This window comes from Scomber scombrus, chromosome 9 (assembly GCF_963691925.1).
Source record: "Scomber scombrus chromosome 9, fScoSco1.1, whole genome shotgun sequence".
Taxonomy (NCBI): Eukaryota; Metazoa; Chordata; class Actinopteri; order Scombriformes; family Scombridae; genus Scomber; species Scomber scombrus.
Genome location: NC_084978.1, coordinates 5,593,006 through 5,611,674, shown reverse-complemented (window position 1 = coordinate 5,611,674; position 18,669 = coordinate 5,593,006).

The window sequence follows — 18,669 nt, the reverse complement described above, 5'->3', positions numbered from 1 at the left end:
GAAAGGTGTAAGAGTATTTATTGTGTGCAAACGCGACCTGTTTCCAGCTGCCACACGTTGTTAATCTCCGGCTGCACCTCTGGCATTCACAGCCCATTTAGGTCAGACTCTTTAAGCGCTTGGCAGTCATAGAGCTGCCACTGATGTCCCTCATGGTCATGGGTGCCGTCGCAAATCTGGGGCCACACCTCTGTGATGAGACATATAATGCCCGGGCCCCGCATCCTGGCGCGTCTAACTGAGAACAGCATCACCTCGCCTCGGTTACCTCTGCCCCCTCAACCTCAGTCCCAGACTTGAATTTATTACACATCTGTCAAATACATACACACACACATTCTTCACCTGTGGTGTTCATGCTCCTCATACTCCTCATACAGGGGCACTTTGTGGGGAATTTGAGTTGACCAGGGGATACAAAAGGGCCACCATGGGGGACATGAGTCAGTTAGATACACCCATTAAGGTCTCTGTATGCTTCAAAGCGCCTCTCAGACCTTCAAACAGATCTTGACTGACTTTTTTCCCTAACGATTTTTGAAGCCGACAATCCAACATTCACTCCCGCCTAACAGCTTTTTTTTGTCTTTATTTGACAGTTGAAAATGGAAGTGGTTGTTTTTTTATTTGACCAAAACCCAAATATTTCCAAAATTTTAATCTAGTTCTTTGTTTTCCATTCAAACATGACAATAAAAACATGTGTTATGCCTTAGTTGTCGAATGCAAATGAAGTAAGTTGACAACATTTTGCAAATATTCTCAAAAACATTCATTAAAATGTATTTCTAGCAATGTTACATTCATAAAAAAAAAGCTCCTTAATTGTTCCAAGTTGGTTGTACATGAACATTATTCCTATGAGACATAGTTGGGAAATAAAAAGATCAGTCAATGCACCTTGTAGTAAAGTAACTCAAAATAACTACAAAAATATTTGTTTTAAGATTGAAGGAAATTTAAAGAGAAGAAGACTACTGAAGGACAGTGTTGGAGAAACATCTGAACACCTTCAACATGTGACTAGAAGGTCTCTGATGCAACGTAGCTACTTTCTTTAATAAAATCCAACACTTAATTGTCACTTCCCATCACTTTATATGCCCATTAGACTAGACTCTTTGTTCTTTGTATAGAATATTGCAGAGTATTGAATCAGCTGTGATGTGATGTAATGACCTTGTTTACACTTGGTCTACATCTTTGGTCTACATCTTGGGCGACCGGATCACAAGTGGACAGCACTAAATACTAAAGTGTAGATGACGCACCAAGAAGATACAAGCACTCAAACAACCTACTGAGGTCATCTGGGTTGCATTTGACCACTTCTTTAACACTGATGCGTCCTGATGCGTCCCTGACAAGGATGCAACAGTATAATATGTCATCTATGCAGGACTTGGTGGTTGTTTTGGTGACGCCATCCTGCCAGTCTTAACAGTTGGAATAGCTTGTATATGTGTATTAGTTATTGCAGCATTCTTGTTTTCTTAGCTAGCTTGTGCAAAATAAATCTGGTGCTTGAATGGCAACAAACTAGCATAATAACTCTGTTTGGGGCTCCTTGTCCTTCTAGCGGAGGTGAAGTAGACCATAACAAAATCTGAACACCAACTGTGGTTGGTCGACTGGACACCTTGAAGATGCACGATAGACGCTGGTGCAAACAGCAGTGCATCTTGGTTGTCTACTTGTGTTCGGATCACCAAAACGCATTTTAAAAACACGTGTAAACAACCTGGTAATGTAGTTGATATGTAGACAAAGAACATGCTTTAAATATCTTGGCCCAAACCGATCTGTTAAGTGTTGTTTCCTTTACACATATGGTTCGCACATGAGGAAGCTTCTGGATCGTCATCATTAACTTGAGGAAATAACGTCTCTTGTGTATTTTCTAGGTTTTCGCTGACAAGAGAAAGCCAAGTGATAAGTGAAATGATCGGATTATCAGAATCACGAAGTAGCAGATTCTCAATCAATGGGGTAACAATCAGAGACTCATTTGGTCGAAACAAGACATTTGTTGTTTCCTCTGCGCGCCAGCTGCTGGTTCCCCTGTGAGGATTCATTGGCAAAGAAATAAAAGGACATTCTCAGGTGCGTTTGCTCTTGTTAGTCGCGTTGATTACAAGGTCTGCATAATAGACCATTACAGGAAAATGTAACCAAAGACGTTTAGGCACATGTGATGTGCATGTGTCACAGCAAAAAGAGGAAGGAGGCACATTGTAGAGGATTTGATTCAGTCATTTATCATGAAGCAGATTCTTTTTAAGACAGCGGAACAATAGAGGAGAAAGAACAATGAGTGTGCGGTTTCACAGGTATGTTTTTCCAGAGTTGTTTGAGTTCTTTAACAATGACTGGAAGTATTCCTTAAAGTTAACCAAACACACAAACATCTAGTAGTAATCTTCTGGTTTGCAGAAGGTGGGAAGAGAAAAAGAAGACAAGTCCAGGCTCCAGACCTCTGTCCTCAAGGAGGTTTTTGGTATCCGTTGATAGGGCTCCCTGCCTGAGGACAGAAAAATAAACTGTAAGTGAAGATGACTAAAGACAATAAACAGAAAATATATGCAAGAAGGGAACTCAGAGTGAGAAACATGCCTCTAGGGGGGAAAAAGTCCACTGGCAGGTCAAAAGATGTTTAGATATCTCAGTTGAAACTGAATTTGGACTGAAAATGAAGGCTTTTTGGGACATCTAGGTTACATATTGATGCTCTGCAGTTTACATCACAACTTCTATCTGCCGCCATACTGGTGGGCAGAAATCATGCTGCTATTGTTCCTACTAGCATGGAAATACATTAAAGGGAAAGTTGGACAGTCAGGAAACCACACTTATTAACTTTCTTACTAAGCTGCTGCCTGGAGCCAGTAAGCTTAGCTTAGCATAAAAACTTTAAACAGGGGGAAACCACTAACCTGGTTCTAGCCAAGGTAATAAAATCTACCAGCACCTCAATGATTCACTAATTAATAATAACTAAAGCCCCGTTTCCACTAAGGAGGTTCCTGGTAAAATGTAGGAGGCCGGATCTTTACAGGAACATCCTCTGACTCTCCCTCTAGGCTGTTGTGTATCCATAACAGAGTAGGACCGTGATAGGACCTACCGGACTCTGACAGTGACGTCACCAAGGCGATGCACCAAAAGCATAACAAAGGAAACGACCACGAGGAGGTAAACATTTTTTCCGGCAGTGTAGATGCTTTCTACTACTACTCTGCTTCTGCTGGGTTTTAAAAATCCCCCTTATTTTGGAGCTTTCTGTTGACGTCACATCCTGCTTTGAGTATACCCAATCAGCACTGAGTAAACCTCAAGCCCCACCGAGGAATTTTTCAGGGCTGCACGGAGTACATACCCCGAGGTAGGGACTCGTTTAGCCCCGTAAAAGTTCTGGGAGATTGTCCTTCGGGGGCAGTTCCTGCTATGGAGACACGCGCCAAAAGTCACGGCCCCGTAAAATTACCCCAAAGTTCCTGCAGTGGAAATGGGGCTTGTGACTAGCATATTTCATACCAATCCTCATATCTAACTCATGGTAAGAACACAGTATAATGTGACTGCTGAGGTAGCTAGTTTCACCTGAGAAAGACTAATGAAGTCAATGTTTTTCATATTACGTTCAATAAACATCACCAGGTTTTATGGATATCAGCACGTAAACAGGCCATGGTGGTGAAGACAAACTGCAGAAGAAGACTATTAAAACTTGCAGCCATCTTGTTGCAAATGATTACTTTCTTATTTTTTTAAAAGTCAACAGTAGACGATGAGAGAGGAGATTTAGATTTGTTAAAGATGCTGAGCATGGAAACATAGGCTAATTCTGAATGATGTGAACCAAGCAAAGGTTCATTTAACACACCACTCCATAGCGCAGTGCAATTATGTGGAGCAGCACGTCTTTTCCTCGTAAGCCATGTTATGGTCATATGAATCCTGCAGCAGGATGCAGTGTTAGCTACACATGGGGCTGATTGTGTGAGATGAACCTGAACTCATATAAAGGAGGGGTGGATGTGTTAGTGGCTGCTGCTTATAATTATGATTTTGTTTGTTTCGCTTTTGTGCTTTTGGGGACCCCAGCTTGCTAAAATTATATCCAGCTATCACCAAAGTTGAGCTGAGGTTGCATGCTGATACTTTTTTTTAGGCTACAATTTTACAATTTTGGGGCATGTAAACACCTGACCAGAGAAAATATATGTCACATACTTGTATTTTCCTTATTTTACATCTGCAATAATAACTGATTCAGGTACATTTCTTACACTTTTACACCCACTTGGCCCTAGATGGCTGTTTCAATTGGCATTTTAATGATTATAATATAAAGGAGGCCTTTACCATACACTGAATGGTGACAGAAAATGTAGCTCATACAAGTTATATGTAACCTCAATCTCTAAAAAAAAACAACTTTAAATCTATATATAGCCCAGTTTTAATGTTGACACGGTAAAATCATTTGACCTCACTTACTGGGACATAACTCTTGTGTCTCTAATATTGTACATTCATGCACCAGTGTGATTTTCTAAGTCACCTTAGAACGTAGCATGAATCTGCAATTTACATAAATCATGTCAAAGCTGGTAATTTGTTTTATCGGGTCTGTTTCCTCAATGTCTCCAGCGGTCCCTGTTCCTCCAGTGAAATTTCCTCTCTCTCTCTAAGCTCTGCAGGGACTGAAAAAAACCCCACCCTGCATCATCTGCACTCAATCAGAATAATTATCCAGAGAAATGCTCTGCAGAGCCTGCGAGAGGTGAGGGGAATGAAGCACAGAGGCTATTGGCAATCACCTCCCTGCAGTCATTATTAGTCATCTCTCTGCTGCTTTGGGAAGAGGACCCGGGCGGCTTGGGAGGAGGCCATGTGCAGCCGACAGGCAGACGGACGGACAGAGAAAAGGCCTGATGTGACTCCATTGCCCAGAAAGTATCAGCGTTCTCTGAAGACTCTGGCAGCACAACAGCTCCTCTGGGGACTGGCATCCATCTGCACATGAGTATTAGCCTTATGTTCTGTCTGTCAAGCTTCCTCTTATCCACAGATTTTAAAACACTGAACTTGTCACTGTGAAGATGTGGGAGCTTTTTAAAAATCCCAAAGCGGCCAACAAACACCTTTCTGGGTTCTTCACTTTAAAAATCTTCAAAGAGGATGAAGTGTTTGAGGTCCTGTCAGGATTTGTGAATACGTCCTGCAGGAGTTCTTTGCTCAACATTGCAGGGTTCCTGTTTGATTGCAAAATGGCCCTGCAATCAAAAGTCCCTCAAAGCCCTCTAACTTTTTAAAGCATGCAGCAGTCAGACAGAAAAAAATAAAAACACTGATTAGACTCCAGTGCCCATGAAGTATCAGTTTTATGAATACTCTGGCCACCATACAAGTCCACAGGGGACTGGCAGCCGTCCTTAGATGAATATCTCTGTGTTTTGAATTTCTATTTTCCCCCTGAGATTTTGAAACTGGTTGTTTTTTAAAGGTAAAGGATCTTCTTTTAAAAGGCAGTTGTTTATGTGCCGCATGTGCCTGAGCCTTGAAAGATTCATTAATGAACCCTCATTCATCCCCCTGTTTACCGAAAGACTTTGAGCAGCCCTTTGGATTAGAGTCTCTTTGTGGACCCAGAGTATAAAGCCTCTTTCACACATAGTTGCTGGTAAATTACTGGGATAACCTTTCAGGCACTGCTTGTGATTTTCATTATTCCCACATGCAGTTGAATTCAGTAACATTTCCATCCTGTTCCTTTTCAAACATGCCATGGCAGTGCCTGAATAGATCGGGCAAGAAACAGTCCAGCAGATAGAGGTTATGCAACAGTTATGGATGCCAACTGCCATAAAATTCAGCAGAAGAAGAAGAAAACAAGCAAGGCCGGATGTACCTTCACATGGCAGAAGACATCTCTTATTATTTTCAGGAACATGGCGAGTGTGGAGCTGTTTTTGTCTAATGTTCAGTTGCCAATGTTCTTGTAATGTATTAAATATTCAACAAGTTTGCAAGACAAATCACCCGCAAAAGCAGTGGAAAGGCAACCGCAAACAAGTCCTGGATTCGAATACATCATCAACGAAGTCTTGTGATTGGTTTTCTCGCTCCACATGAAAGCTTCTTTCATCAGACAAACATAACCCTTTACGAGCCTTTCCCTGCAATGTTACTGCTTCCAGTCACAACACAGCTTTTTTCCCTGAAGTGTTACTAGGTCTTGAGGTTGGAAATTGGCGGTGCAGATTTCCCTTAATATCGATCCCAGCTCCAATTCACAAATGACCCCATGCAGCAAATGTTTCTGAATGTTTCAGGGATAGTCTGTATGTAGGGAATAGGCTCTCAAACAAACGATCTAGATTTTATCACCTGGTTTTACGTCCTCATGCACAAGGAAATGATCATTGTGAAAATTCTCAATCTATCTTTACTGTTCGTACAGCTGTTTTGCAATGAGGACAGCTAAAAAAAAATGTTTAAGTAATACAAAGGCTTAATCAAAAATCACTCTTTACTCTATGATTCACTATATTTGAGTGAAATGCATGCACTATAGGTGTATTTCCAGCCACCAGGGTTAGAGTTAAAATCCTGACATGCTTGGCTGAGGCAGGTTCATGGGTTAAAATACTGACCATGAACCACTGAGTCTGGCTGAGGACGTAAATGGTTAAACTGCATGTTGACGATGTGTTTTTAAAATCCAACTGTCACAGTGACTTTTTTGTATTCTTATTTTTATGTACAGTATTATTTTTATTTTTATAAAATAACAAAAATAATGGCCCTTATTTATGTTTAGCTCCCGCGGTCTATAATATGACAAAGCCATCCAATGGTACACTCAATCATTCGTGTGTGCTTTTAAAGAAATACACAGCAGACAGACAAAATAAAAACACTGATGATACTTTAGTGCCCGTGAAGAATCAGAGTTCTGGCACCACGACAAGCCCACTGTGGACTGGCAAATGAATATTTGCTCCATATTTTGGATTTCTAATATTTCACCCTTGAGATCTGCACTTGTCTGTGATCCAGAGACTTTAAAACACTGAAGCAATCACTCCAAAGATAGAAGTCTCTTATAAAGTCAAGTAAAAAAGCCCTGAAGGAGGTGATTGTCCTCACTAGAAAAACAACTGCTTTGGTTGTTTTGCTCACTTGGTTTAAAGAGACCCAAGTTTATGTTTTTGACACGTGACATTTGACCTTTGGAGTCTTATGGAGAAGGCCAGGGTGGATTGATGGATTGGTGAAGGAAGCCTTGGACTTTGCCACCAAAGACTGGGATTTACATTCTTTTTCATTTACATTTTACATGTTGGCTTCTTGTCAGAGATGATATAACTATGGACATATAGCCAGTGTTAATACTATAAGCCTTTTTTTAGGGTTACTCTCTACAGAACATGCTGCGGTTACCCATTAATTACATAAATGCTTTGAAGCAACGTTTAAAAGACAAAAAGCAATGATGAGACTCCAGTGCCCACAAAGTATTAAAGTTCTGTGAAAGCTCTGGCTGTACGACAACTCCTCTAGGGACTGGCAGCCATGCCCAGATGAATATTAGCTCTGCTTTTTTAATGTCCTCTGTTTCTGTTCTGAGATCAGTCCTTGTCTCTGATCCAGAGTTTTTATTATTATGTTTATTTTATTTATATTTTTCAAAACAAAACTAGTTGCTTTTAAAAATGCGGGTTAAGACTGTACTAAAATTCATAGGCAGAGTTAACAAGCGTCTCGACTTTCCCTACAGGTCACAGACAGAGAAAGCCCCACTTAGAGACACGTCTGTCCAGGATGTACTTCTATCTCCTGGATAAAGTGATGGCACAGCAGCTCTTCTGGGGTTTTGCAACCATGCTGAGCTAAATATTATCCCTCCCAAATGAATCTCTGATATTTCACCCCTGAAGTGTGCATGTGTCTCCCACTCAAAAAACTGAGCTGATGCACTGTGAAGTATAAAAGGGAGTGCAAAAAGAGCTTTTGGCATTCTTTAGGCTGCAATGAGAAGCTTTCCAGAACACACAAACAATTTGTGAGCATGATGATTCTCTTGCCATTTATAGGCATCCAGTACAGCATTTTACCTTCAAGGAACCTTTACCTGGTCAAAGAGCTCCTCGTACAACGTGTTTGACTTCTCCACCCGACACTCCAGGTCAGCCCCTGCATCTGGATCCCAAGATCTTATACTGCTTCCAAAGAAAAGAGAAGCAGGTTAAATGTGTAGATTCATGTTGTGCTGGGAATCATGCAGGGAGTGTGCCAAAGTGGAAAATGCATAAAAATGTTGGGAGATGTAGAAAAACAGTCAACGGGAGTGTTTTTAAGACACTCCAGAGGTCGTTTATGGCAAAAGACATGTAGCTCTATCACAGTAACATGTATACTGCGTGTTGGAGGATGTTATTGTAAAGTAGATATAGAAATGCACAGCTGCATTTTATATAGATTGATATGGTGCTACTGCCTGTATGGGACGTCTTAACTATTTTAAGTATTTCCTGACGTGTCTTTTCTTTATGTTCGGCCTATTGAACGTTATTTGTTGTGGTAACCTTATACAGTATATTTAGCTAATCCTCACTGCTCCACTTTTCCTTACCTGTCACAGCACTCAGTGACCTGTAGGGGGCAGAGGAGGCTCTGCGTGGGACTGTCATGTAAACTCTTCTTCAGTTTCTCAGCCTTCCTTTTCAACTTGCTGACTTGTCGCAGCAGGGCCTCTCTCTCCTTCATCAGGCTGTCTTTGAATCTGTATAGATTAACAGTGAGAGGCTGACTGTGAAAATACTTTTCATGGCTTTTAATGTCACTTTTAAAGCACAAAGGATAGTTATTTTTTATTTTGTGCCTTTGTGTTAGCAGATAGAAATGAATTAATCTTGACCTTTATGTTTTTATTTACTTTTTATCGCTTGTTACTGTCCAGCACTTTGTCTATTTGATTTAAAAGGTACTACAGTATATAAATAAAGTTATTATTAATACAGCAGGGAGGAAACACCCACCTTTTGACGCAACATATCCAGTAGCGCTGTTGCTGACACAGCCACTCAAACTGTTCTGCTGTCTCCTGTAGTTTCTTCAGACTCACCTCGTTCTCCTGCTGCAGTTCTCTTACCTCAAAAACAAGACATGATTTAATTTTCCCCGTAGCCAGGATGTGTTCAAGACAACAAAAAACAGGAAATAATGAGGGCAGTTGTGGTGTTTATCTGTCTGTCTCTCAGCTTAAATATAGATCCGAAAGTTGACGGTTGCACTAACTGCCGCATCTGGAAAGATGAGAAAATGTTTGTCAGATTTCCAGTTCTTTTGCAATAATTCACTGACATGATCCACCGCAAATAAATGTTCTCGTTAAGCTTTTCACTGACACGGCAGTCTGTTGTTTTGTTCACTTGGACTCGTGCTGATGTCTCTTAGGAAAGGTAATTGTAGACCTGGATTGTTTGCTGTTTGATGGACTGGTTTAAACAGAGTCAAGTGAAGGAGTTAAGTCATTGAAGCCAAGTGTAAATTAAAGAAATCCTGACAGTATGGAGAAATGATTCACTGATGCCCGGACCCAACACACACTCATACAGACCTGATGCCAGCAAAACATGAATTAGTGTCTTCTCCACAGCGGTTGCGGTTTTCCATGAATTTTAACCTTGAAGTTTTATGTTTCGTGAAATAATCTAATTATTCAAAATCAAGCAGCAGACCATTATTCACAGTTTTTAACTGCCACAGGGCAACATTGACCTAAGCTACTCTGAGACCGCAGGAGGAGTGTTAATCCATTACTTCTTATTGGAAGAGCTGGCAGCAAGCTGACGCTGCATTGCATTATTTGTGGAGCAGTTGGCTTCAAGCTTGACAAAGAGAAATAACCTGCGTTCATACTAAAACCATTAAAACTCCATTACTTGTCTGTTTATGCTCACTGAGAGGAGACCAAATCAGTGTTGAACAAAGTGTCTGATTCTGACATCTGCTGGACGAAAGTGACATTGCGACCACTGAACAGAAGATAGTTTGGAAGCATCACTTTAGAGTCACATCCTCAGGTGAACAGAAAATGAAATTACACAGGAACTTAGATGTATCTCCTCCCTTTCATGTTGTTATGGACTTTTTTAGTTTTTCTTTTTATATTTAGCTCTTAATACTAATTGTATTCTTCCTGCAACCCCAAATTGTAAATTACATATATGCTGACTTCCCTGTATTTGCATTGTTTTGTTCTTTTTTACCAAACTGCAAACTTAATATTGTGTTTTAAAAGACTGAATGCTACTGTAGTATTAAGTGGCAACATTATTTATCTAGTTACAAAGAATTAAGAAGTCAAATGCTTACTCAGTTTCACATGTAATAAGTTCAGGAAACCGTAAGGGATAGGTTCACAATTTGTCTTAAAACAGTCAGGTGCCCATAAAAACACTGGTCGAGGTTTTCCCCGTTGTAATCATTCCTCCGGTTCATACTGGCTATTAAAAGATCCCCTTCAAATGTGCTTTCAATGTAAGTGATGGAGGCCAAAATCCACAGTAACACACATTTCATTGAAAAAATAAACCCACTTACTATTTTAACCACACCCTTGACCTTGCTCAGGCTTACGCTATTGACATTGAACATTGATAGTCTTTCCACAGAATCCTTTTTTATCAAACCATTACTTAATAACTTTTGAATTCTTATTATTGGATTACATGCCATTCGACAAAAATGTCTGCACTTGATGTGTCTACCTGATAGTGTGGTAGCTTAATTTAAGCGAGCATTTAAATCAATGCTACAACAGAGGACTCTTATGCTATCTATAGTCCCTCTCAAACTTTTCATTTGTTGATAGTCTTGCAGGCTCACTGTGCATAACTCTCAACTCTATCACCCCTTTTAAAAAAGAAGATATGAAACAAAAAAGGTCAGCTATGCGGTATAATTCCAAAAGCTCAGCTCTGTAATGCCAGAGCTGCTTATTACTCATCATTAAAAGAGGAGAATAGAAACAGCCTAAGGTTTCTTTTCAGCACTTTTACCAGGCTGACAAACAGTCAGCTCTATTGAGTCAGCTCTATTGATCCATGTATTCCTATAGCTCTCAGCAGAAATGACTTTGTGAGCTTCTTTAATGATAACGTTTCAACTGTTAGACAACATTAATCACCTCCTGCCTTCAAGTGGACAATTTATCTTCAAACCTTAGAAGCAGCTGTGAAAACTTGTATTGTATGTAGACTGTTTTTTCTCTAATCAACCTTCCTGAACTTCAACAATTTCTTCATCAAACCATTAACATGTCTCTTAGACCCGATCCAAACTAGGCTGAAAGGAAATCTTTCTCTCAGGTGGCACCTATAGACCTTTATCTAATCTTCCCTTTCTCTTTAAGATAACATAAGAAAGAGTTGCCAATCAGTTGCATGACTTTCGACTTTCTAACGCTAGATGTTAGTGCTGCATTTGACACCATTGACCATCACATCCTATTACAGAGACAGGAACATTTAATTGGTATTAAATTAACTATTAAATTAACTTATTTAACAGATCAATTTCAGTTTGTAGGTATTTACAATGAATCCTCTATGCATGCAGAAGTTAAGGTTCTGTACTTAGACCAGTACTATTCACCTATATATGCTTCCTTTAGGTTATATTATTAGGAAATACAAATATAAATGTTCCTCATTATGCAGATGATACCCAATTATATGCATCAATGAAGCCAAATGAAACCAATTAGTTTACTAAGTAAGTACATGAAGGGATCTTCTAATGACCAGTATGAACAGAAGGAATGATTACAGCAAGAAAAAACCTGTTTCAAAGTTAATTTGGGCATCTGACTGTTGTTTTAGGACAGACTGAAAAACAGAAAAACTGTGAACCCGTTCTTTAAAGTGCTCTCGAAGATGAAGACATAAAACCTTCTTCAGACAGAGCAAGGAGAGTATATTAATAGCTTTAATTTCATCTGGAGTATTGGTTAAAACGCTGATTAGTTTCAACCTCATAGAATCTTCACCAGGGGCAAAAATAATAAAATAGACAATACACTGAATAAACTATATTGCATCACATAATAAAGTAGCCTAAGGATGTTTTTTTTTTAATTATTTATCTAGATACTGAAGAAATACACACAATACAAAAGTCTTTGTTTGAAAATCAAAATTCACCACCTTTATCCTTTAAATGTGATGCTGAAAAATTATCATGCAGAAAAACTGATCAATGCAGGAGCAATTTTTAGAAGTTTCAATGATATTATGTTCTATTATTATGTTTGGACACCTTTTAATTTACTCTAAGGATTGTTTTATAACTGCTGTGAATTCAAGCTGACTGCAGCTGCCGTCATTCCTGAAGGAGAAAGCTACGACCTTTCCAGGACTACCTTTCAAGCCAACAGGAGTTGAGTATTTTATAATCAAAATATGAAGTTTTGGACTAGTCCTTAGTCTGCACACCTGCAGAAAGCCTTGATGGGCAGAACTGATTTATATGTCTGAAATAATCTGGGCTCCCTTACCTCTTTCTGATGAGCGTTTCGTAAATCCTTCAGCTCCTCCACCAATGTTTTGTTGGTTTCTTGTAGCTTCTCTACCTCCGCTGTCTGACTGTTGGTGACAAATAGAAAAAGACACAAGGAAACATGGATGAAATTGTGATTATGGAGTTCTAGCATCATCTTTACACAAGTCTGGTCTAGCCTTTACTAGTTATAAACCATGAAAAATAAAAATCTATATTGACTTTTCACTTTTTCCACCCATCCATCTGGCCACCTAATAAAACAAAGCTGGCATAATATGTGCTGCTACCATTTCATACAGGTCTTGGTCTCCATTAACAAGCCAGTATATTGTAAACACATGATCCTGGTATTTGTAGACAAGTTCATAGGTTTTTATTTGAAATTATTAATATTTGCTCTCATGGTGCCGTATTACTGATATGAGTAGCATGAAGAATTTTGATTTGAAATGTTTAAAAGCTACCATAGATGACTGTTTGGTGCTTGGCTTGCTCTTCTTACAGGCGTTTCTTCCACAGTCTTCTATTTATCTGGATCTTTATTTCAACTCTCCTTGCTTCTCTTGCAAACAAAATTCATTTTCAAGATTGCATTAATGCATTTTATGTTATCCTAGATGAAAATGTGTAGAAATGGAAATATTCAGCTGTCTGTTACTGTAAACATTTCTTTAATCTTCTTACATATTGGCTGCTGTATCCCTGGAATCATAACTTGATAACATATTCTGACACTAAGCCAACTTTCCAAACTCTCCACAGGGATTAAAGTCAGCACATTCATACATGCAGCTGTTCAGAGGACGACTGTGTTTTTGCTGACTTGAAACTGCAGGTCCCGAAAGTGTTTTTATTCAGTCTTGAGACAACAGTTTGAGATGAAGGTTTCATCTGTGGGTTTACAGAGCAGCTGGTGACAGCTTCACTTGGCTTCACATTGCTGGAGATGGTAATCACTTAAATGTTTCTTTTTCTATTCTGTGGCCCTTATCTGGCCCTAATGTCCATTTCTTCCTACATTTTTTTCAGTTTTAACAGCTGGGTCGAACATGAAGGAATTTGTTTAAAATGAACCATCAACAATTTCAACATGGCTAAGAACAACAAGCAGTATGACAAGTTACCAGAAACATTTTTTCAGGTATTTCCTCCACAGCTCTGAGCAGTGACAGGTCCTCATCTGCTAAAGCACACTAAGCAGTCATCACCACTAATCAACACTAAAACTGTGAAAAACCAACTACACTTTACTTCTTTAAAACTGTGTTGAAATATGATTAACTTTCTAGAAAAAAATCAGATTTACTTAAGTCAAATGTCTTAATACAATATAGATAATGTTAGATCTGCAATAATTAGATGATTTATCGATTAATGGATCGAGAGAAAATCATTTTAGTCATTTTTTTTAAGTGTTCAAGCTTCTCACATACAAGAATTTTCAGCGTCTTTTCACAATATATGAAATTAAATATCTAGTTTTGCAGTATTGGCCAGATAAAACATGCACTTTAATGACATTCCTTTGGGCTCCGAGAAGTTGGAGATGGTAAATATGTTTGATTGTTTTGGTCCTCAGCTGTTTCTGTCTGAATTAGTCTGTGCCCTGTTTGAAACTCCTTCCCGCAGAGGAGATTACTGCTACTCTTACCTGCTCAGCTCCACCTGGAGGCTCTCTGTAACCACAGCTCTGTAATGAGCCTCAGCATGCAGCTCTGCCTGGAGGTTTTTTGCCACTGCAGTTCTGTGTTGGGCCTCAGCGTGCAGCTCCTCCACCAGGCTCTCCATCTTCACCTCAGAGCTCTGCAGACACAGCAGCTCTGACCTGACCTGCCGCAGCAGCTCCACATCACGTAAGTTCTCCTCTGCCAGCATGACCACGCGCTGCTGCAACAAATCCACCAGGTCCTGCAGGGAGATACACATGGAGATACTAGCACATGCAGACACACTTCCTCACCTAGTAGAGGTACTAAGCATATATATACTGTACATTTAAGTAATCAATACTGTATATTTTGCTGCATTAATTATTTTGTGACTTAGATTGTTCAGCTTTCACTTATATTTCATGCTTGTACTGTATACATCAACTATTTCATGGCATGCATTCATTCTTTTCTAGCTTTTCTGCAGTAGCTTCATGTTGCACAGATGTAGGTACTCAAATATGGAAAAACATACATATGGTACGTATGAACTATGCATCTAAGAATGCAACTCAGCACTTTCTGCACTTTTAAGAAAAAATGTCACGCTGGAAATGACGTTATTGTAACATCTTGTACAGACTGCACAAGTGATATAAAGAGGTTTTGGCAAGCCCAAACCTGACACTGTATGTGAATGGAAAAGTGATGAGTCGTGCAAATCTCTGACAAATACAGCTTAGTTTCTAGGAGAGCTGCTAATTTGTTACTGTGCAGCTTGCAAGTAAAGAACATGTGAAACTGTTGAATAAAATGTTTCATTTCTAAATGACTGAAAATAATCTCAATTTGAAAATGGCCTTCACATATGATCCGCTATTAAAATCATTAGTAACATAACCAAGAGATCTTAGATTTTGTATTATAATAAATGAGATCCGAAAGAAAACAAAAAAGCTATTTCTGTCACACAAAACTGATTTTGTTCTGAGTTTTCTCTAGTGTTTTCTCTTTTTTTTAAATAAATTACTGGATCCAGACGGTGACCTCTAAAAAGTATTGAAACTAAACAGCCACAAAAAGAAATAAAATCCCCGCTCATAATAGACATACTGTACCTGCAACCTTTTGCAAAGAGCCAAAAACTCCAAAAGGTTGGTAAAAACTACTGCCAAAATCTCTGCACTTACACTGTTAACACTGGCGCTTACTTGTGGTTTAATTCCAGTGTAATTACAGTAATTGCAGCATAGGTGGCCCACTGGTACAGTCATGGTTTTGCATTCAAATTACGGGATTATAATGAGGTTAAACACTTCAGGGTTAAATCACAGAAATTTTAAAAATCACCCTGACCTGGCTTAGTTTCAGGTAAGCATTTTCTAACAAGAGTCTAACTGCCACACCAACATTTTGAGGTTGAAATAGAGCCGTGTGTTGTTTTCGAAATCATAATTAAGTGAACCCACAGAGGATTATTGACTATCTTAACTCTGCAGGTCTAGGGAGATTGTGCCTTTTAGTTCAAAGCTTTGGTTTTATGCCGCATTTAATTTATGGCTAGATTTCAGAGCTCTCACCAGCCTTGTTTTTTTTTTTTTTTTTTTACAGCAGCATGCAGATGTTTAAGCAAAACAAACCCAGAAATCCCCACTATACACTACATGCAGCATTTAACATAACAGCACTTAGAAACGAGCATTTGCTGGTGAAGAAAGTGAAACATCTGATGTTAGTAATCTAATGTATTTAACGCTAAAGAGACAGATATTTTTCGAATTGGTGGAGACAAAACGGTGAAAATTGAACTTAAATGGTGGTTATTCCCCCAGATGGCTAAAAAAGTAGCTTTAAGTTACAGTAATATTGTAGCCCAAATCAGCCACATTAGCCTGTAGGGGAGGGAGGCCTTAACCTTCACGCACTGTTCGTATTCTGACCCGTCACAGTACTTCTGCATAATTAGTCTCTTATAACAAACTTATGAACCACAAATCAATCATAAAGACCTCATCAGTCACAGATAAACATAATTAATCCTTAATGAAGCTTTCAGAGAACAGAAAGAGTTTATTTTATGAGAAAAAACGGTATAAAAAAATATTTAAAACGGTCCAATGTTACATCAAAGAGGAAAACAAAACTATAATAATTATATTAAATGTGGAGAATGAACATTTTTGAATGATCATTTTTGAAATTTTGGATAGATATGGGTCGAACACGCTACAAAAATGTTGTTAACATTTTTTTTTTACAGCTCTGATTGACTCACTGATCTGAACAGTATGTAAGGGTTAAATAGACATGAGCTAAAATGGCCTGTTTTAGATAGAGGCTGAACTGAAGGGCTGCATAAAGGATTAGTATAAGATAAACAAGGAGTAAATCATTCAAAGTAGAGTCACAGATTAAAAATATAGACCTGGAAACGTATCTGATTTTTCACTTTTAATATAATTACCTAAAATATAACAATAACTCAATGGCTCCACTAACTTTATCACAGCCAGCTTTATATTTTTATATTTTTGGGTTCACCTGTTGCTGGTGGATTCTGTTGAGGAGTTGGTCCTGCTTCATCTTGAGCTCTATGTTGGTCTGCTCCTGGTGGAAGAGTCGAGCCGTCATGGCCTCCAGTTCATTGTGCAGCTTCTTCTCCCTCTCATTGGACAACAGAAACTCCCTTTCGAGCATCGCTGCAGCCACAGAAAGAGCACAGTACTCAGACTACTGAAGTAGAGCTGTAGATGCTCTTTATTAAAGTGGAAGATCTGCTATGTGTGCTCAAGATAAGGTATAAGATATTTTTTTAATGTAGGGTTACAAGTTGCTGAGTTTTCTGGCATTCAGGAATTATCCCTCCTTCACCTCCTTCACCTCCTTCACTGTACTGGTTATGGGTCTCTTCTTCTACACTTTGTCTTTTTTTCTCCTTATCGCCTGTTAATTACATTTTATAAGTAAGATGTCGTAAACCAGTGATTTCTAGTTAAAATTTTGAATCCTGTGTGGCACATGTGCACAACTTTGATTTGAGTTAACCTTTCTGGCATTTATGTTTATTACTTTAACTTAAATGTTGACATTCATTTGATATACTTTAACTCTGCTGTTGTGAGTTTCGTGTTTTAGTGACATATTGGCATAAAATTCATTTTACTTCAGCTTATTTTTATCACTGTCAGGTCATTACTTGAAATTGCTATAGGCTCCACTATAGGCTCACCTGCAAAGTAATTGATACTGGAACATTTGAAGTCATTCTTAAGTTATGCACATCCACGTCTTTACATACAGAGATACTTTAATGTGTTCAAACATGTTTTAGAGGTATAGGAGACTATATAACTACTGGTTTTGCATAGAAGAATTGGTTGTAAATACCTAAAGCAGTAAAATACAAGAGTTGCAAAATGGCACAGGGCTTCATTTTTCTGTTACCTGTTTGATTTGTGAGAGGCTTAGACTTGATTCAAACTACAAACCAAAACAAGCGTTCCTCAAAGCCAAAGATGAAACTGTTAAGAAGCAGAATTCCTCTCAGGCCGTATCACAGTCAGATCAACCTTCAGGAGATCTCACTGACGATTTATGTCATGCCAACGGGAAACTGCTAGAATCATTTCGACAATGTAAAATGCTAACGGATTTTTGAAGAGTCAATAAAGGAGAGAATTGTAGTTGGTCTTTTGCTCTAGACACTGTAATATACAAAAATAATGAGTAAATATTTTATATATGGTAAAATAACCAGCATGCCTGTCTTTACTACTGCATCTCTTCACAGGACAAAGTATGCAGAAGTCCATTAGAATAGAAAGAAGTGCAATGACAAAATCATCATGGTCCACTTCGTATTGCACTTTTCTTATAATTTCATACTATAAATGTGCAGTCTGAATCAAATCAGACTCACTTAGTGCACTTTTGATAATATCGCATTGTAATTTTGTTCGTTATTTCCTCATTAATCATTAATACAGACAAGAACACACACTTTTACAGTTTATAAGGCACAGTTTCACTCTCAAGTCATGACCTTTGAAACTTGAAGTTTTACAATCTACTGCATGCAAATATCTGATAAAGGATTGTCAACACGTTTTTCTCTATTTTGAGGAAGCATGAACTGTCAGTTATTGTTTTCCCTGCAAGTGATTCATTTTATGACATAAAACTAAACATTAACTTCATACATAAAAACAAACCCAGGGAATAGCGAGAAGCATTGAGTTTTAGTTACGTCGATACTATGTGTGGGTTAAATGACACATCATATTATATTTCATTACACTGACACTACGTAATATCTTGTCTCTAACTTGTCACTTTGGATTATCATTAGTTATTAAAACAGTGTAACTGAGTCGTGGGTGTTTCCTAATTCAACTTTACAAATGACTTACTCAAATGCATTTAATAAATATATAAAGATGTTAAGATG